Source organism: Rhinatrema bivittatum, chromosome 5 (genome assembly GCF_901001135.1).
Source record: "Rhinatrema bivittatum chromosome 5, aRhiBiv1.1, whole genome shotgun sequence".
Taxonomy (NCBI): Eukaryota; Metazoa; Chordata; class Amphibia; order Gymnophiona; family Rhinatrematidae; genus Rhinatrema; species Rhinatrema bivittatum.
This window is the reverse complement of record NC_042619.1, coordinates 229175747-229195020: the sequence shown is the minus strand read 5'-3', so window position 1 is coordinate 229195020 and position 19274 is coordinate 229175747. Positions and strand designations below refer to the sequence as shown.

Sequence of the window (19274 nt, the reverse complement as noted above, 5' to 3'; positions counted from 1 at the left end):
AGAAATCTTTAAATTTAGGTCTCCAGTCTCCTGAGCTCGGATTGCCGTACCGATTCCTTCTTCCTGCGAGGTTAAAAAGGAAGCACCAATCAGACTGAGCAGCCGCGGTTGGGCTAGGCCCTGATATGGTACAAGGGTCCACACACATGGAGACCCTCGGGGGGTGCCATCTTCCCTTCTCGACCGGCGGTACAGACGGGGCAGGCCGGGTGGTCGATGCGCCTAACTTGCACGCATCCAATACAGGTGCGCGCATAGCATGCACAACTGAGCGCACCCGTGCACATAACTACATGCACAGCTGCGCTTACAACTACACGCACGCATACACAGAGAGACAATGGCACCGGTGCCCAAGAAGGCCAGAAGGCACTCTTTGCACAGCCTGCCACATAAGAGCCGTGCAGCCTGACCTGGAGTCTTGCCTGTGTCAGCATTGCAAAGAAGCCCAGGGGGAACCAAATCCTGATCCCTTACTGTCAGGGGATGGGTCCGGAACTACTACCGACGATAGCTTCCCGGATCTATGCATCTCCAAGATGGCTTCTCCACATGAGGGCACCTCTGGGACCCCTACTCCGACTCCACCTGGGATTAACATGGACCCAGGGATCTTCTTTTGGTTAGAATTTTTCAAGGGTTGCAAGCCTTCGTTCAGGCGCAATCATCCCCGGCTGTGCCCCAGGCTTAACCCCTGCCGGAAGCACAAGATCCTCCCGGCCCTGCTCGGATGCCCCGAGACATGCCTTGCTTAACCAAGAACTTCCCTGACAGGGACCCAGACACCTCAGATGATGATAGTGATTCCCTGGAAGAAGGAGAAATCTCTCCAGGAATGGAACCATACCGAATCATGCTTCGCTTCTTCTACAAGGATGAATTACCAGCCCTTGTTTCCCAGACTCTGAAGACGCTGGGTATTCCAAGCAGGGATCCTATGGTGGAACCAAAGAAGAACCCCATCCTGGTGTCCCTTTGTAAAGCCTCATGCTACTTTCCAATGATGGAAGCCATCCAGGAACTGATTGATCTGGAGTGGGATGCCCTGGAGGCCAGTTTCAAAGGGGTCGGGCCTTGGAAGCTCTATATCCTCTAGAACCATCAACCAAGGAATGCCTGCGTTTCCTGAAAGTGGATGCCATGGTCTATGCCATCTCAAAGTGAACAAACGATTCCCGTTGAGGGAGGAGGCTGCATTGAAGGATACTTAGGATAGACGATTGGAATCCATCCTTAAGCAGGCCTTCGACACAACAGCAATGACACTGCACTAGTGGCATGTTCTTGCTTGCTCCTCTCTCTCGAGAGAGGCAAATAACTCCGGAACGTATACCAGTGAGACAATGGAAACTGCAGCAGCCTTCCTGATGGACACGAGCTCAGACCTGGTGCTTACCTCAGCCAGAGGCTTAGCCTCAGTAGTGGCAGCCAGAAGACAACTATGGCTGGAATTGGTCTGCTGACGCGGCATGTAAAGCGAATCTCACAATTAAAGGATCTCTCTTATTCAGAAGCGAATTGGAGAAGTTAGCCAGCAAATGGGGCAAATCTCCGGTGCCTCGGCTACCGGAAGATAGGAGTAAAAGATCTCAGCGTCCCTCCCCCAGAAGAACTAAGGGCAGAGGCTCGCAACGCTTTAGACCCTACAGGAACTTGCAGTTCCAGACACCTCATCCCTCCGGAAGGTCCCAGCCCTTTCGGAACAGACAGACCAAGAGAGGAAAAGGCCCCGGGGGCAGGCTCCAACCGTGCTCCACAATGAGAATGGGCCAACCCATCCACAGGAAGAGGAGAGAGGGGGTCGACTTGCCCTCTTCTACCAAAGATGGGTCGAGATCACAGACAAATGGGTACTAAACATCATTCGAGAAGGTTACTCTCTGCTTCATGCGACCGCTCTAGCACTCCTTACTGACACGATGGAACCTACTGTCCCAAGACTTCTCAATTTGCCTCCAATTACCAGCAGAGGTATGTTCTCAGTTCCAGTGGTGGCTTCAAGAATACCACCTAAGCAGAGGAGTAAGCTTATCCCCACCGAACTGGATCTTGCTCGCCACGGATGCGAGCCTGCAAGGGTGGGGAGCCTACTGTCAGGAGCTGACGGCCCAGGGACAATGGAACAAGGAAGAGGTGGAATGGAACATAAACCGCCTGGAAGCTCAAGCAATCAGACTAGCGTGCCTGCGATTCAGCCACAGACTCCGAGGCAAAGCGATTCAAGTAATGTCGGACTACGCTGCAACAGTGACTTACATCAACCGCCAGGGAGGAACCAGGAGCCAGCAGGTGTCTCTGGAGATAGACCCTCTCATGGCATGGGCAGAGATAAATCTGCAAGGGATCTCGGCCTCCCATATCGCAGGAAAATACAACGTCTCAGCAGACTTCCTCAGCAGAGAGAGCCTGGACCCGGGGGAATGGACGCTGTCGCCCACAGGCTTCCAATTGATAGTAAATCGCTGGGGCCTCCCAGCCATGGATCTACTGGCCACCCATCTCAGTGCCCAAGTCCTCAGGTTCTTCAGCCGCAGACGAGAGCCACACTCCCAAGGGATTGATGCTCTCGTCCAGACTTGGCCAGAGGGAAGACTTACTTGTATGCCTTTCCCCCATGACTGCTACTGGGCAAGATCATCCGCAACATAGAACATCACAGGGGACTAGTTCTGCTAGTGGCCCCGGATTGGCCAAGACGACCATGGTACGCAGACATGCAAAGACTCCTTGTGGGAAACCCTCTGTGCTTACCTTCTCCGGCAGAGCCCGATTCTTCACGAAGATCCTTCTGGATTCTCTCTTACGATCTGGCCCTTGAGAGGACTCGCCTGAAGAAGCACAGTTACTCAAAGGCCGTGATTGACACCCTACTCCGCGCATGCAAGTTCTCCACATCCCTGTCATACATACGGAGCTGGAGAATATTCGAAGCCTGGTGCGAGGACGGCGGGATAGTCCCACAGAAGGCCAAGATCCCCATGATTCTGGAGTTCCTACAGGACAGTATGAAGAAGGGGTTGTCGCTCAACTCCCTCAAGGTCCAAGTAGCCGCACTGTCCTGCTTCAGAGCCGAAGTGGACCCTATCCGGCTATCAACTCATCCGGATTTGTCTTGCTTTCTGAAAGGGTTAAACAACTCCGGCCACCCTAAAGTGTCTGTCTGGTGCCCTTATGGAATCTCAATTTAGTATTAGACTTCCTAGCAGGGGCTTCCTTCAGACCAACGCGCGGTCTGTCACTACGCCTTTTAACATTGAAGACTGTATTCCCGGTAGCAATATGTTCAGCTCGTCGCATCTCCGAACTATAGACACTATCCTTTCGGGAACCATTCCTTAGCTTCACCCCAGGAACCATACAGCTGCGCACCATCCCGTCCTTCCTACTGAAAGTGGTCTCCGATTTTCATTTGAACCAGGCCATCTCCCTGCCATCTCCGGATGAACATAAAGACTCTGAAATCTCACTCCTTCTTCGCCATCTAAATGTTGGCAGTCTCCTGGCGCGATACCTGGAAAGATTGGAACAGGTGCGCAAAACGGATCATGTGTTCGTTCTTCATAGCGGGAAGAAACGGCCTCGCGGGCGACCGTAGCCCGCTGGATCAAAGAAGTAATCAAGGCAGCCTACATAGAGGCAGGAAAGCCCTTACCACTACAGGTTAAGGCTCATTCTATGAGGGCACATATAGTTTCTTGGGCAGAAACCAAGCTGCTGTCGCCCGCCGAGATCTGTCGGGCGGCAACGTGGTCTTCCATATACACCTTCTCCATGTCCTACCACCTGGATGTTCAGGCCCGAGAAGACGCAGCCTTCACAAGGGCAGTATTAAGTGGACCACGGGCAGCCTCCCACCCTGTCTGGGAGTAGATTTGGTACATCCCTCCAGAGATCGGGGTGAGCCATCAGAGGGGTTGTATGCCGGAAGTGCTGATTGCCTACAAGCCCGGGCGGGGTCAGAATGCCCCGAAGAACCTGGAGGAGAAGCTGATGGTGGCCCTGCTCTGGGTATTGCCCGCTCTCTGGAGGAGGATATCGTTCAGGATCAGGTTGATTCTGCTCTATCCCAGCTTTAAGACCACTCTGTAAATTTACAGTGCCTACCATGGTAAGACCTAAATTAGTCATGTTAGACTCTATTTGGGAAGCAATTGTGAATTTAGGATCTTCCTTGACTGTGCGGTTTAACCTAGTAGTTGAGAGAGTTAATAGCATTGAATCTAGGGTTATATTGCTGGAAAAGTCTAAAGTATCCCTTTATAAAGAATTGGTAGAAGTGAATCACTATTACTAGCAACGGTAACATGAAATAGACTTAGTGTTTGGGTACTTGCCAAGTTCTTATGGCCTGGATTGGCCACTGTTGGAAACAGGATGCTGGGCTTGATGGACCCTTGGTCTGACCCAGTATGGCATGTTCTTATGTTCTTCTTATGGTCCTGAGTCCATCTGGCTACACACTAGGAAATGGAGAAATTACTTACCTGATAATTTCATTTTCCTTAGTGTAGACAGATGGACTCAGCATTCCGGACCGAAGCTTTGGAATAGTCTGCCACTAAATTTGAGAAATCAACCAAACAACCCACACAAATATAATCTTATTATCTTTAAGAATATTTTTAGATATTTTTGAAATTTTTAATCACACCTCAGTGTCCCGTAATTTTAAAAAAAATTTTAAATATGTAACAAGTGTCAAGTGATGCTTCATATAATTTCCAGAACACCAAGCCTTGGTGTCTAGCTCAATTTTTATGGTATAATCATGAGCACCACCTTCCACCACTTAAATCTTTTCAAATAATTTTTTAGAAAAAACATTTTTTTTATATATTTAAAATTAGTTTCACCTAACCTAATTTCATATTCTATCTTGTTGTTAACCCAGTCGATTTTAATAATTTGTTAGAAATGGTTAGGAAAAACATATATGAAACACTGTGTATGCAACAAGGAATTCAGGTCGCCAATCGTTTGAAAAACAGAACGTTACTTAGCTTGCATTTGTATCGTACTCAAAGTCCTTGAAACGGATCTTTCAGTGGCACTTGCCCCAACGAGGCCCAGTTTCGACAAATCTTCTTCAGGAGAAGCCACTCAAATTGTGTCCAAAGTAGTTTAATAATGTAACATTTTCAAGTCCATGACGAGCTCGCCTAGACGCTGCTCACTCCATTTCCATCTTCAAAAAGATGGCAGGTTCGCCATCTTTTTTAACCTGCCAATCACAAGCGGATTGTGATACATTGCTGGAGAACCTTGCGAGACTGGAAGATTGGGCATCCAAATGGCAGATGAAATTTCAAATGAAAGGTGTCACATGTACGGAAAAATAACCCTTGCTGTAGTTACAGAATATTAGGTTCTATCTTAGGAGCTACCACCCAGGAAAAATAACTCTGCATCATAGTGGATAATACTTTGAAATCGTCGGCTCAGTGTGCTACAGCAGTCAAAAAAGCAAACAATGTTAGGAATTATTAAGAAGGGAATGGTTAATAAAACGGAAAATGTCATAATGCCTCTGTATCATTCCATGGTGAGACCACACCTTGAACACTGTGTACAGTTCTGGTCGCCGCATCTCAAAAAAGATATAGTTGCGATGGAGAAGGTACAGAGAAGGACAACCAAAATGATAAAGGGGCTGGAACAGCTCCCCTATGAGGAAAGGCTGAAGAGGTTAGGGCTGCTCAACTTGGAGAAGAGACGGCTGAGGTGGGATATGATAGAGGTCTTGAAAGAGTAGATGTTAATGTTAATCATTTATTTACGATTTCGGATAATATAAAGACTAGGGGGCACATTTAAGACCAATTGGAGAATATTCTTTTTCACTCAATGCACAATTAAGCTCTGGAGTTTGTTGCCAGAGGATGTGGTTAATACAGTTAGTGTAGCTGGGTTTAAAAAAAGTTTGGGTAAGTTCTTGGAGGAGAAATCCGTGAACTGCTATTAATCAAGTTGACTTAGGGAATGGCCTCTGCTATTACTGGCATTAGTAGCATGGGATCTTCTTAGTGTTTGGGTACTTGCCAGGTTCTTGTGGCCTGGTTTGGCCTCTGTTGGAAACGGGATGCTGGGCTTGATGGACACTTGATTTGACCCAGCATGGCAGTTTCTAATGTTCTTACTTTCTTATCCTTGTCCCAGCCATCTGCCAGTTTGAGGCCAGCCAGAGCTTTTTAAAGGAGCGCCATGAGCTAGTAGTTACAGCAATGGACTGAGAACCAGAGAAACCAACTATCAAATCCTGCTGCTGCCACAGAGACTCCTTGTGACCTCAAGAATGTCATTTTAAGTCTAGCTGCCTCTTTGGTGCAATGGTCTTTGATACCTGAATACCTATTGCTATTGTACAGTGTTGCACATATTCAGTAACTCTATAAAAATAAGTGGATTGGTGAACAGATCCCTTAGGTAAGTGAAAGGTTAAATGCTTGTGTACAGATGGAAAAGAATGTCTACATACAGAAAGCTCTGTACATTAATGCTCATAGTATGGGGAATAAAGTCCTGGATCTGGAGACAGTCATGGAAGAATCTGATTTGGATATTGGAGCTGTCACGGAGACATGGTACATGGAAAACCATGACTGGTTTTATTTGTTTAAAAGTATTTATAGACAAGGAGGCAGCCCGAATTTAACCTCTTTCCTAGAAGCTTCATTGGATGATATTTCAACTAGGGCTACCCTCCTAGTAACCTTTACTAGTGAGATTGACAAAAACTTAATTCTTCAAAAATTACTTTAAAAATAAGGACTTTCTCTTCTGTGGAGGGAAAATGCAGGTCTTCCCAGATGTGGCAAGGCGCACCCAGATGAAAACAATTCTTGGGTAATTATTGGGTAAAAGAAAACAATTATTTGGGTAATTGCCAGGTTCTTGTGGCCTGGTTTGGCCTCTGTTGGAAACAGGATGCTGGGCTTGATAGACCCTTGGTCTGACCAGGCATGGCAATTTCTTATGTTTTTATGTATTGAAAGATAGGGTTTTGTTATTAGGTGCCTTATTTCTACTTAAATTTCCATGCAAGTGTTGCATTACTTTGAATGGAAATAAGTTTATCTTTTTTGACCCTTTACACTTAGAAATTTTTCTTCGTGATAAAGAACTGACAACTGATTGATTTAGAGAATTGTTAAGGATTGATGAAAGATACATAATTTTTGTCTCCTTTAAGAAACTGAATATTTCTTTCTTCTTTGTTTATTGCCTGATGTAGCATTCTCCACTTATGAGAACTAGTGAAAAGGTATTGGATTGATAATCCTCCTTATTTATTTGTGTTTTTCTATACCGGCATTCGCGAAAGGTATCACATCATGCTGGTTTACAATTAACAAAGGGGTATAAGAAGAGTAAACAATAATAACAATAACAGGTGTGTAACGAAAAACAGTTCAGTTACAATAAACATTGCAGTTACAATAAAACAGGGAAACACACAACTGGGAGCAGTGAAAAGTCGATAGGAAATTAACAGAAGGAACACATTTATGGTATTTACTAAGTAATTGGATATCGCAATGATGTTTATCATGTTAAGGTAAGGTCGGAGAGTCGGTTAATGGTGAGTTAAAGGTTCAGTTGGGGTCTGGGAAGGCTTTCTTAAATAACCACGTTTTGAGTCTTTTCCTGAATGTTGGAAAGCAGGGTTCCTGTCGCAGATCCGGTGGAATGGAGTTCCATAGAGGAGATCCTGCAGTGGAGAAGGCCCCGTCTCTGAAGGTTATATGCTGAGAAGTTTTGGAGGGTGGCACCTGTAGAGATTCTCTGATGGGTCTGGAGGAGGTATGTTTTCTGAATGGGATTTGTAGGTTAAGCGGAGAGTGTTGATGGATATCTTTGTAGATCAAGGTGATGGACTTATATATGATTCTATAGTGAATTGGCAGCCAATGTAGGTCTTTGAGAACTGGAGATATGTGATCGCTTCTTCTTGTGCTTGTCAATATTCTCGCTGCTGTATTTTGAACCATCTGAAGAGGTTTAGTGTGAGATGAGGGGAGACCTAATAAAATAGAGTTGCAATAATCTAGCTTAGAGAAGATTATTGCTTGGAGGATAGTTCTGTAGTCGTGCAAGTGGAAAAGTGGTTTTATTCTTTTTAAGGCATGCAGTTTATGAAAGCAGTCCTTGGTAGTTTGGTTAATAAATGGTTTTAGGTTTAGCCGATTATCAATGATAGCTCCTAGGTCTCTAACTTGAGGTGTTTGTAGCTTGGCTGGTGGGTTTGTGAAGTTACTGTTTTCTGGAGATATGAGTAGGAGTTCGCTTTTTGAAGAGTTTAGGATTAAGTTTAGACTGGAGAGGAGGCTGTTGATTTCTAGAAGGCACTTTTCCCAGAATTCTAGCGTTTTTGTAAGGGATTCTTTAAAGGGAATGACGATCTGGACATCATCGGCATATAGAAAGTGTTTTAGGTTCAGTTTGGTTAACAATTGGCAGAGAGGGAGGAGGTAAATGTTAAAGAGCTTGGGTGAGAGGGAGGAGCCCTGGGGAACTCCTAGAGAGGAAGGATAACGCTGTGATTCTTTGTTGTGTATTTTAACCTTGTATCCTCTGTTGCCAAGGAAAGTTTTGAACCAGGCCAGTGCTGTACCTGTTATGCCTACGTTAGATAACTGATTTAGGAGAATGGAGTGGTTAACTGTATCAAATGCTGCCGAGAGGTCCAAGAGGATCAGTAGGTAGGCATGACCTTTATCGAGACCCATGATGAGGTGATCCGTCAGTGATACGAGTAGTGATTCAGTACTTAATGATTTTCGGAAGCCATATTGAGTAGGGAACAGGATTTTGTGGTCTTCGAGGTAGTCTGATAATTTGGTGTTAACTAATTTTTCCTTTACTTTGGACGAAAGTTGGTAAAATATTTAGGGTCTAAGTTTGGGTTTATTAGGAGCGGTTTGATGGATGCTATTTTAAGGTCTTCTGGAAAGATCCCTTGGGATAGAGAGCAATTGATAATGTCTGCCAGAGCTTTGGAGATGGGGTCTGTGATTAGAAGAAGCAGTTTGGTCGGGATATGGTCAAATGGATGTGACAAGGGTTTCATTTTCTTCAGTACTGATTGGACTTCTTAAGTTGTGATGGGTTCGAATGATTGGAGAGAAGTGTTTTTGTTGGGGTGAAGATATGTGCTGGATGGGGTAGAGGTATTAGACTTCAGCTGTTTAAGAAGGTTAGAGATTTTATTGTTGAAGAAGAGGGCCAACTCCTCGGCTTTTTCTTGTGCTTGGTTGAGTGGAATGTCAAGTGCATTGATTTGTGTTAAATTAGATACATAAGCAAATAAGGCTTTTGAGTCGAAGATAAGGTGGTGGATCTTCTGAGCATAGAAATCCCTTTTTGTTTTTAAAGTAAAGCTCTTGTAAAGGTAGAGGGCGGTTTTGTATGCGGAGAGGGTGGTTGCTGATGGTGCTTTACGCCATTTGCTTTCTTTCTGTCGAAGGGAAAGTTTGAGTTTTTGGAGTTCTTCGTTTAAACCATGGTTGTCTTTTGGACGTGTTGTGTTTGAGTTTATTTGTAGCCAGTGGGCAAAGTTTGTTTGCTGCTGTTTCTGTTATATTGGACTAGGAGTGGAGACGTCTAATAGAGAGAGTTCTGAGACTAGGTATTTGTGGAGTTCATCGGAGGAGCAAGATTTCCTGTAAGTAAATTGTGGTTGAGGGAAGTGTTTTTTGCTCGTTTGTTCTAGTGACATGGTTGTAGAGATTATTCAGTTACAGTACCCAAACGATTTATTCAGTTATTCAGTTACAGAACCCAAACGATTTATTCAGAATTATTCAGTTACAGAACCCAAACGATCTTTACCATCTTTGTTGTCCTGGTTGCGAGAATACGGGGAAGTTTCCGGCTTTAAGGTCAACGAGGACAAATCAGAGCTCTTAAATGTATCGGTGGAGCCCGATTGCTTTGGCGATATTGCACAGCATCTCCCATTTCACATAGCGAAAGACTGGGTGAAATATTTGGGTGTCAAAATAGGACCAGAGGGTCAGGATTTGTATCCCCTGAATTATATCCCACTGTTTCATAATGCCCAAGACTACTTGACTTGGTGGGACAGGAGAATGTTCTCGTGGTTTGGGAGGACAGCAATAATAAAGATGAATATATTGCCCTGTCTTAGCTACCTTTTTCAAACCCTCCCAATATCAGTGCCAGATGCTAAGCCGACCCTATGGCAACGTAAGCTACTTAGATTTATATGGAAAAGGAGACACCTAGAATGGCACGTACTACTCTATTCCAAGAGAAACTATGTGGTGGCCTCCAGGTGCCCAACCTCACCTGGTACTTTGGTGCTTCCCAATTGAGTGCATTTCTTCATTGTCATTCTGGGGGTACAATTAAACCATGGGTGAGAATAACATCTCCAACTGGAGACGCGCCCCCCCCTTCACGTAAGGGCTTGGCAGAGAGGGTGTAGGGATTATGATGGTATTGTTCTTCTATGTATTTGCGAAATCCTTATTTCATATATTTTATCGATGTAAAAAATTGATGAAATCCTAACAAAAATATTAATTAAAAAAAATAAAAGTATTTATATTCCGCACAAATACAACAGTTTCATGGCAGATTACAAATTTTGAAGAACATACATAAAGTATATAAGATTTTAAAAAATATATAAAAGAAATATAAAATACACTTCAAAGTAATAGAGTCAGGGTGACCAGGGATATAGTTATTTCGGGCTACAAATCTATTCTGGAAGGATCAGATAGGGGCGAGGGATGGCATGCTCTATATAAAAAAAACTAATATCAAAGCAAGAGAATCGCAGGGCTTATGAGGTAAGGAGGAGGCACTGTGGGTTAACCTGAAAAGAAGGAAACAGAGCACCTAATTATCGGGCCGATACAGTAAGACGCGTGGGAGAGCTGGCGAGTGCCCAGTCCACTCTCCTGGGTGCGCGATTCAGTAAATAAAGATATGCAAATTAGGGCCTGCGGTAAAAGGAGGCGCTAGGGACACTAGCGCGTCTCTAGTGCCTCCTTTTTGACAAGTGGCGGCTGTCAGCGGGTTTGACAGCCGACGCTCAATTTTACAGGCATCGGTTGTCGAACCCGCTGACAGCCAGGGGTTCAGTAAACGAACGCCGGCAAAATTGAGCATCCGTCTTCCAACCCATGGGCCGCGGGCAGATTTTTTTTTATTTTTGAGGCCTCCGACTTAATATCGCTGTGATATTAAGTCGGAGGTGTTACGAACCAGGAGGTGGATCCTTAGTCCGAGGTAAGGTTAATGCTACCAAAGAGAGAATCAACCCTCTCTGGTCCCTACCGTCAGAGGGCAAGGCTTGAAGATACAGTAGTAGACTGAAGACTTCGCCCTGGAAGCTCGTGGTTCCCCCAGGAGAAGCCCGTAGGAACCCGGCCGCTGGGACTTAGGATACTCACCGAAGACTGAAGGTAAGTCCAGATGCAGGCGCCTCCTGCAGGTCATGGATTCCGGATGGCTGGCACCTCCAGCAGGTCTTAGACAGTTCAGGAGCGTAAGTCAAAGAATAGTCAAGAGCCGGTTCCAGGGTTGAAGTCCAAAGAAGGGTCGTAAGCCGGTCTAGAAGCAAGACAGGAGAATGATCCAAAGCCAGTCCAGGAGCGAATCAGGAGAAAAGTCCGAAGCCAGTCCAAGAGCGAATCAGGAGAAAGGTCCGAAGCCAGTCCAGGGTCAAAACCAGGGAAACACCACAACCAGTCTGAAGATCCAAGCCAAGGAAGCAGTCCAAGAAGAATCAGGAGCAGGACTAGGAACGGAACCAGGGCACGGAGCACAAGCAACTATCTCTCAAGCCTCAATCCCAAGGCAAGGTCTGAGGAGCAGACCTTGCCTTAAATACCTGAACCAATGGGACCTCTTCAAAAAGAAGCCACGACAAATTCCTGTCGTGGCCCCTTTAAATAAAATCTTCAGCCGCGCGCGTGACTCTAGTAAGAGAAGGGGAGGAGTCAGCCCGGCATTGCCGGACCACACAGTCAGGCTCAGCCGCTGCCGAGCAGAGAACGTCGACGGGAGCAGCCCGCTCCCGTAGGAGTCCCAGAGACTGCCAGACCCCGAAGCCAGGTACTTGGCCCCGATCACGGACCACCGCGGCCATGACGGTGCGGCCCGGCCCTGGTCGCGGGATGCCGCGGCCGGTGGCCATAACAGGAGGGTGTACAGAAAAGCATTTTTTTTTCTGCTTTTCTGTACACTTTCCCTGTGCCAGCCGAAATTGACTTCTGCCTTTGAGCAGGCATTAATTTCTGAAAATAAATTTTGTGCGGCTTTGCTGCACGTTTTACTTTCTGTATTGCGCAGGAATAACTAATAGGCCCATCAACATGCATTTGCATGTCGCGGGTGCTATTAGTTTTGGGGGGGGGGGGGGGTTGGCCGCACTTTTTCGACGTGCTATTACCCCTTACTGTATAATGGGTACAAATAACGCGTCAAACGCGCAGCCAAACTGGGGCTAAAGGTGCGCTCAGCCGAGTACACCATACTGAATAGGCCCGTATATTGGTGGAATGCAGGGACCTCCATCACAGGAGGAAGGCATGGATAGAGATTTAATGGCAGATAGTCACAGAAGGGGAGGTGCTATTGCTAGGAGATTTCAGTCTGCCGGATGCTGATTGGGAAATCCCCATTGTGGTATTTTCTAGAAGCAGGAGGATCCTGGATTCTATGCAGGGAGAAGCGTTGCCTTGGCTAGTAACAGAACCCACACTGGACGGAACGATACTGGACTTGTTGCTTACCAAAGGGGACAGTGTTTCTGATGTAGTGGGCAATCTTCTGAGATCCAGCGATCACCGAATGGTGCGGTTAAGTAGTAAAGGTTCAGTCAAAGTGAGTATCCTAGACATCAGGGAAAACTAGTTTTGTTAAAATGGGGGGAATACCTCAAGGAGTTATTAGCTGGATGGGAAAATCTTAGGGAAGTAGAAGAGCAGTGGGCAAAACTAAAAGGTTTCCATGCACAAGGGTTAGACCACTTTCAAAAGAAAAGAGGTTCTAGAATGAGGGTTTATGGGATGAGGGTAAGAGGGATTAATCTAAGGAAATATTTCTATACTAAAAGCATGGTGGATGCATGGAACAGCCTCCCTGTGGAGGGGGTGGAGACAGGACCATGAGTTCAGGAAAGCATAGTGCAAGGGGGATCTCTGAGGGACTGGTAGGAATTGCATGGCTGACTAGGTGGTGTGGATGGGCAGTCTAGATAGGCCGTATGGTCTTATTCTGACATCATGTTTCTACGTAGTTGTGGTAGTATTACTATTATACCCACCCATTTTCCAGTTTAGGGATGCCCTGAATCCAGGGCAACTTCTCTTACTGTTATACCTTGTGACTGATCTGTCTGCCATAAACTTTTCTAATTCCTGTAAGTGTGTTTCATAGAAAAAGTGCACCCTTTGCTACGTGTGTCTGTCCACCTGTAAGCATGCTTTTGGAGAATGTGCATGCATACAGATGGAGATACAGGGAGAGACACAGAGAAGGCAGACTGAGGAGGCTGTGCTTTGTCTACTTCGGGCCGGCCTGGAAGTAGGGCAGTACCCACCAAGTCGAAGCAGAATGGAGAAACCCAACCTCATCTCCTGTGCCACCACCCCCCTACCATACTGCAGACGTCTCCTTTCTCCTCCAGGACAGAAGACCATAAGCAGAGCCTGTGACTGCCTGTGCTTTGTAGGTTGATGTTACTGTTACATTTGCTTTCCATGGTGACTTTGTGACTGTGTATTTCTTTGTGTATCTAGTGGTGACATAAAAATGCTTTCAACAGCAATGCTGATTTAGCAAGTAGGGAAACCTGGCGCATTGAGTAGTCCTTCATCCTCCAGGCCAGGTGAGATCCAAACTATTCTAGTAACAATTTCCTGGCCATCAATCCTTCCTAGGTCAGAGTTACTGTTGGACAGCATCACCATGGATATCATCAGTAATAATATTTACCTGGGAAACAATAAAGATGTATAATTATTTAATAGTAGTTAATTTTGATTGCTAGCTAAGCTTTACAAATCTTTCACTAAAATCAAATTTAGTAATTTGGCCAAACTTCCTCTAATGCACTTGAAAAGGTTCTGCCATAGAGCCTGAAAAGGTTTTCGTCTGGCAGCAAATTTTGCAGTACTTTTTTTTTTTATTTCAACATCTACTTGTTGAATCCTTTCTTTATATTAATTGACTCATTTCTGTCAGAGCTTTGCACTCTTTGTAGAATGGATTCTGTGACTTTTTACTGTCTTACTCTTTTGCGGAAAATTTTTATATAGTGAAAATATTGCCACTGGTCAGGGAGGGGCACGGCATTGTGTGAGCACCCAATTCCCTGGAAGCCCTGCAGACAGTGAATTTATTGAGACAGATTAAGCTTCTTATATAGTAACATATGTATCATAGTAATGATGGCAAATAAAAAACAATGGTCCATCCAGTCTGCCTAGCAATTTGTTTATGGCAGTAACTGCCGCTCCGTGCAGGTTACCCCTATGCAGAAATGTTGCACCAACCCTTTCTTTATGCCTTTAGGGATCCACAGTGTTTGTCCCATTCCCTTTTGAATTTATTTACTGTTCTTGTCTTCTCCACCTCTTCTGAGAGAGTATTCCAGTCATCTACCACCCTCTCTGTGAAAAAATATTTCCTTATGTTGGTTCTGAATCGTCCCCTCTGGAGTTTCATATCATGGCCTCCTACTGTTTCCTTTTCAATGGAAAAGCTTTGAAGTTTGTGCATCAGGTATTTGAAGGTCTGTATCATATCTTCCCTTCCAGGGTATACATATTTAGATCTTTCAGCCTCTCCTCATAAGTCTTCTGATACAGACCCCACACCATTTTGGTCTCCCTTCTCTGGACCATTTCCATCCTGTCCCAATCCTTTTTGAGATACAGGCTCCAAAACTGAATGCAGTACTCTAGCTAAGGCCATATCAAGGATCTGTACAATGGCATTATTACTTCCCTTTTTCTGCTAGTTATTTCTCTCTCTCTCTGCAGCCCACCATCTTTCTGGCTTTAGTTACAGCTGTGTCACATTGCTTCGCTGCCTTCAGAACACCAGACACAATCACCCCCAGGTCCCTCTCCTGGTCCGTGCACAATAGTCTTTCGTTCGCCTCATCACATACAGCTCTTCTGGATTACTGAACCCCAGGTATATGACTCTTGGCACTGAATTTCAGCTTCCAAGTTTTCTTAAATCATTTTTCATTCCCTCTACTCCTTCAGGCATGTCCACGCTGTTGCAGATCTTAGTGTCATTTGTAAAAAGGCAAACTTTTCCTTCTAATCCCCCCGCAATGTTGCTCACAAGATATTAAACAGAACCGATCCTTGAGGCATGCCACGTAACGAAGTTCTCTCTTCAGAGCCAGTTCCATTTACCAGTACACGCTTTCTCCTGTCAGTCAACCAGTTAGTAATCCACTCCACTACCTTGGCGCCCACACCCAAGCTTTCTCATTTTATTCACGAGCCTCCTATTCGGGACCATATTGAAAGCTTTGCTGATATCGAAGTAAATCACATCGCGCGCTCTTCCTTCATCCAGTTCTCTGGTCACCCAATCAAGAAAGTCAATCAGATTTGTCTGACAGGACTTTCCCCTGGTGAATCCATGCTGACTCGGGATCAGCAAGCCATCGGATTGTAAAAACTTCACTATCCTTTCCTTCAGCAGAGTCTCCATTAATTTTCCCACCATCGAAGTGAGGCTAATCACAACTGCTCTTTTCCAGTCTCACAGCACCACTCCGGTTTCCAGGGATCTTTTGAACAGGTCCTTCAGTGGTCTGGCCACCACATCTCTGCGCTCCCTCAGTATCCTGGGATGTACTTCATCCGGCCCCTTTCAGTTTTCCCAGCTCTTCCTATACATTCTCTTCTGTAAACAGAGTTTCATCTACCCCATCCCTGTTGCGCCGGAGGTGGACCCTTGGGCCGAGGTGGGGGTTGATGCAACCCGCAGGAAGGATCCTATCTGTTTCCACCGTCAGCAGGTGAAGTGGGCTGATGGACGAAGGCCGGCTGGCGCTTCACCAATACCAGCCCTCGCTCCCCGCGGGTTGAGCCTTTGGGTACCGGGGCCGGCTGGACTTAGGTGGGCCTCCGTATGTCATCATCGATGGAAGGATCGAGGTCAGCCCAGAGACGGCAACAGAGGAAAGATGCAGTCTGTACTGGACGAGGTAGAGTCCCGGAGACCCGGGTGCCAGAGGAACAAAGTCTGACAGGGGGCGCCTGAGCAAGAGCAGGCCGAAGCCTGAATAGGCCAAGTCTAAGACGTAGACTGAAGAGGCGTCGAGAGGCAAGCTTGAGTCAGGTCTGGCGGCAATCTGGAAGCAGTGGCAAGCAAGGCTGAGGTCTGAGCGAGGAGATAGGCAGACGTAGTCAGGCAATGCAGAGGTCTGGGTCTGGAGGGAGGCAATGGAAGAGGCAGGCAATGCAGAGGTCGGGGTCTGGAGAGAGGCAACGGCGTAGTCAGGCAAAGCAGAGGTCCGAGCTTGGAGAGAGTCAACAACGTGGTCAGGCAAAGCAGAGGTCCGGGCTTGGAGAGAGTCAACAACGTGGTCAGGCAAAGCAGAGGTCGAGATCCAAGAAGGCAATCCGAAGGTAGGTTGGGGAATAGGAATACAGGAACGAGGAAACTAGGAGTCAGTGAGGATCAGGAACACAGGAACGAAGAGAATCCCTCAGGAGGTAATGAGTACTCGACCAGCGAGGAGACCCTTACAAAGGCAAAGCTAGGGAGTGGAGCCCAGGCTTAAATACCAGTGCTCTGCTGATGTCATCATCCAGGGCTGCGGCTCTGTTCCCACTGCGGGCCCTACTTAAGTCACAGTGATGCGTGCATCTAGGGAGGGGCGCGGTGCCGAGTAGCAGCGTCTCTCTGCGGGCCACGCAGAGATGCCCAACGCGGAGGACCAGGAGCTGTAGCTGGACCGGAGGTACCAGGGTCTGTAGCAGAGCCTGAGGCACCAGGGGTGGCCCGAGGATGGAGCTGAGATGAGGGACCAGGCATTGGAGTCACTTGAGAGAGGTAAGGGGGCCGAGCCGCGGACGGCACGTGTAACTATCCCCATCTATGGTCTTGTCTACCAGCAACGGTCCTTATCCAGAGTCTTCTATAGTGAACACCGAACTGAAGTATTTGTTAAATATTTCCACTATTTCTTCATCTGTCTCCACACAGTGCTTTTCATCACCTTTCAATTTTACTATACCACTTCGGGCCTCCCTTCTTTCTCTGATGTATCTGAAAAATGTTTTGTCACATTGCTTTACCTCTTTGGCAATCCTTTTTTCTGCTTGATCTTTTGCTTTCCTGATTTCTTTTTTCGTCTCCCTCAGTTTTAACAGATATCCTTCCCTGTGTTCCTTTTTTTTGGGGGGGGGGGGGATCTTTTATTCTTCCTGAACGCTGTTCTTTTTGCCTTTATTTTTTCAGTGACCTCCTTTGAGAACCAGGTTGGTTTCTTTTTCCTCTTACTTTTGTTTACTTTTCTAACATATAGATTTGTTGCTTTTATAATAGCTCTTTTTAATTTAGCCCACTGTTGTTCGACTTCACCCGTTTTTCTTCCAGATACATCTCCATTTTGGCAAAGTCCATATTTGTGAAATTCAAAGCTCAGGTCTTCATGTGACTTCTCTGTATCCTGTTTGCGATATCAGACCATACTGTCTGATCACTGGTGCTCAGGTGGGTACCTACCTGGACATTAGAGACAGTATCCCCATTAGTGAGCACTAGGTTGAGTATCCCATCCTCCTTCGTAGGTACTATTACCATTTGTGTAAGCAGAGCCCCTTGAAGGGCATTCACTTTCTCTCTACTTCTTGTAGATTCCACAAAAGAGATGCTCCAATCTAAATCTGGCAGACTGAAATCTCCAACAAGCAACACTTCCCTCCTTCCTTCCCACCTTTTGGATGTCTTTGATCAGATCTCGATCCAGGTCTTCAGTTTGGGTCGGAGGCCTGTAGACCACACCAGTGTAAATGAAAGAGCCACTTTCTTTTTTTAGTACAGTCCATAATGCTTGTTCCTTACCCCACATCCCTTGCATTTCTGTTGCACAGATAATGTTTTTGACATAAAGTGCCATTCTTCCCTCTTTCTGTCCTCTCCGTCCTTCCTAAGAACATAAGAACATGCCATAGGGTCCATCAAGCCCAGCATCCTGTTTCCAACAGTGGCCAATCCAGGCCATAAGAACCTGGCAAGTACCCAAAAACTAAGTCTATTCCATGTTACTGTTGCTAATAATAGCAGTTATAGCCTGGGATGGTCGTGTCTCAATTATGAGACTCTGTGAACCATGTCTCTCTAACAGCAACGATGTCCAAGTCCGTCTCCACCATTAGGGCCTGCAGATCTGGGATTTTGTTGCCCAGGCTACGAGCATTTCCAGCTTTCCTCCCATACCCGGGTCATTCATCGAAATGCGTTAACACCATAACGCATGCGTTATTGTTCACAACGCGTGGCACGAATGCAAATTTTTTGGAGGGGCGGGATCAGGGAGGAGTTGGGCAGGATTTAGTTAAATGAGGGGTAATAATGCACGGTTTTAACGCCAGAAATAACTGCACCTTTTTTCTGCTAATGTTAATGGGCTTTCATACCTTTTCAGACATCCCTTCATTGTCTGATGCAGGAGCTGTACAGAAAAGGCATTAAATAAGGGTATCAATGTGAACAGTGGATGTCTCTTCGCCACAGCCCTTATTCTACCAGAACCCACTGTAATCCTTTTATTCCTGGATATTTGACTCCTGTGTGGGAATGGGGTCAGATGTCCTGCACGTTTCTCAGTAGAGGAAACTGGGTGTCTCTGGGTCACAGGTGTTGTTCTACCATTTTTTCTTGAGACTCAGAATCCTCCATGGATGTTGGGGGTGATATTCTAGATGTTGGGAGGAGGATTTTCAAAGCCTAGACAACTTCTCTTATAGATGAGTCAGTTCCTTTTTCATTGCAGACAGCTGGAGGTAAATTGGAGAATGATTAAGTCTCCAAATGGTAGGCCTTGGGACTTAAGCCCCACAACTGTTACATTGTATAAAAGGCATTCTGATAACAAGGGTCAGGCAGGGGACTTGAATAGTATTCTCTTAATTAATGTGCAAGTTGTTGGATTGTTACTTAGATCAATTTTATTCACTTAACCTGAGTATGCAGGAAAAACTATTTAAGAAGAAAACGCCCGAGGGGTAGCGTTATAGGTAGAAGCCCTTAATTTCTCCCTT

The 19274-nt window shown here is 45.9% G+C and overlaps 1 protein-coding gene across 4 annotated transcripts in view; it reads left to right on the top strand.

Annotated features, from left to right (window-relative positions):
* The window catches only part of APOO (apolipoprotein O), a 137820-nt gene that overhangs the window by 39337 nt on the left and 79209 nt on the right, over nt 1-19274 (top strand). The gene's annotated exons all lie outside the window — the stretch shown is intronic.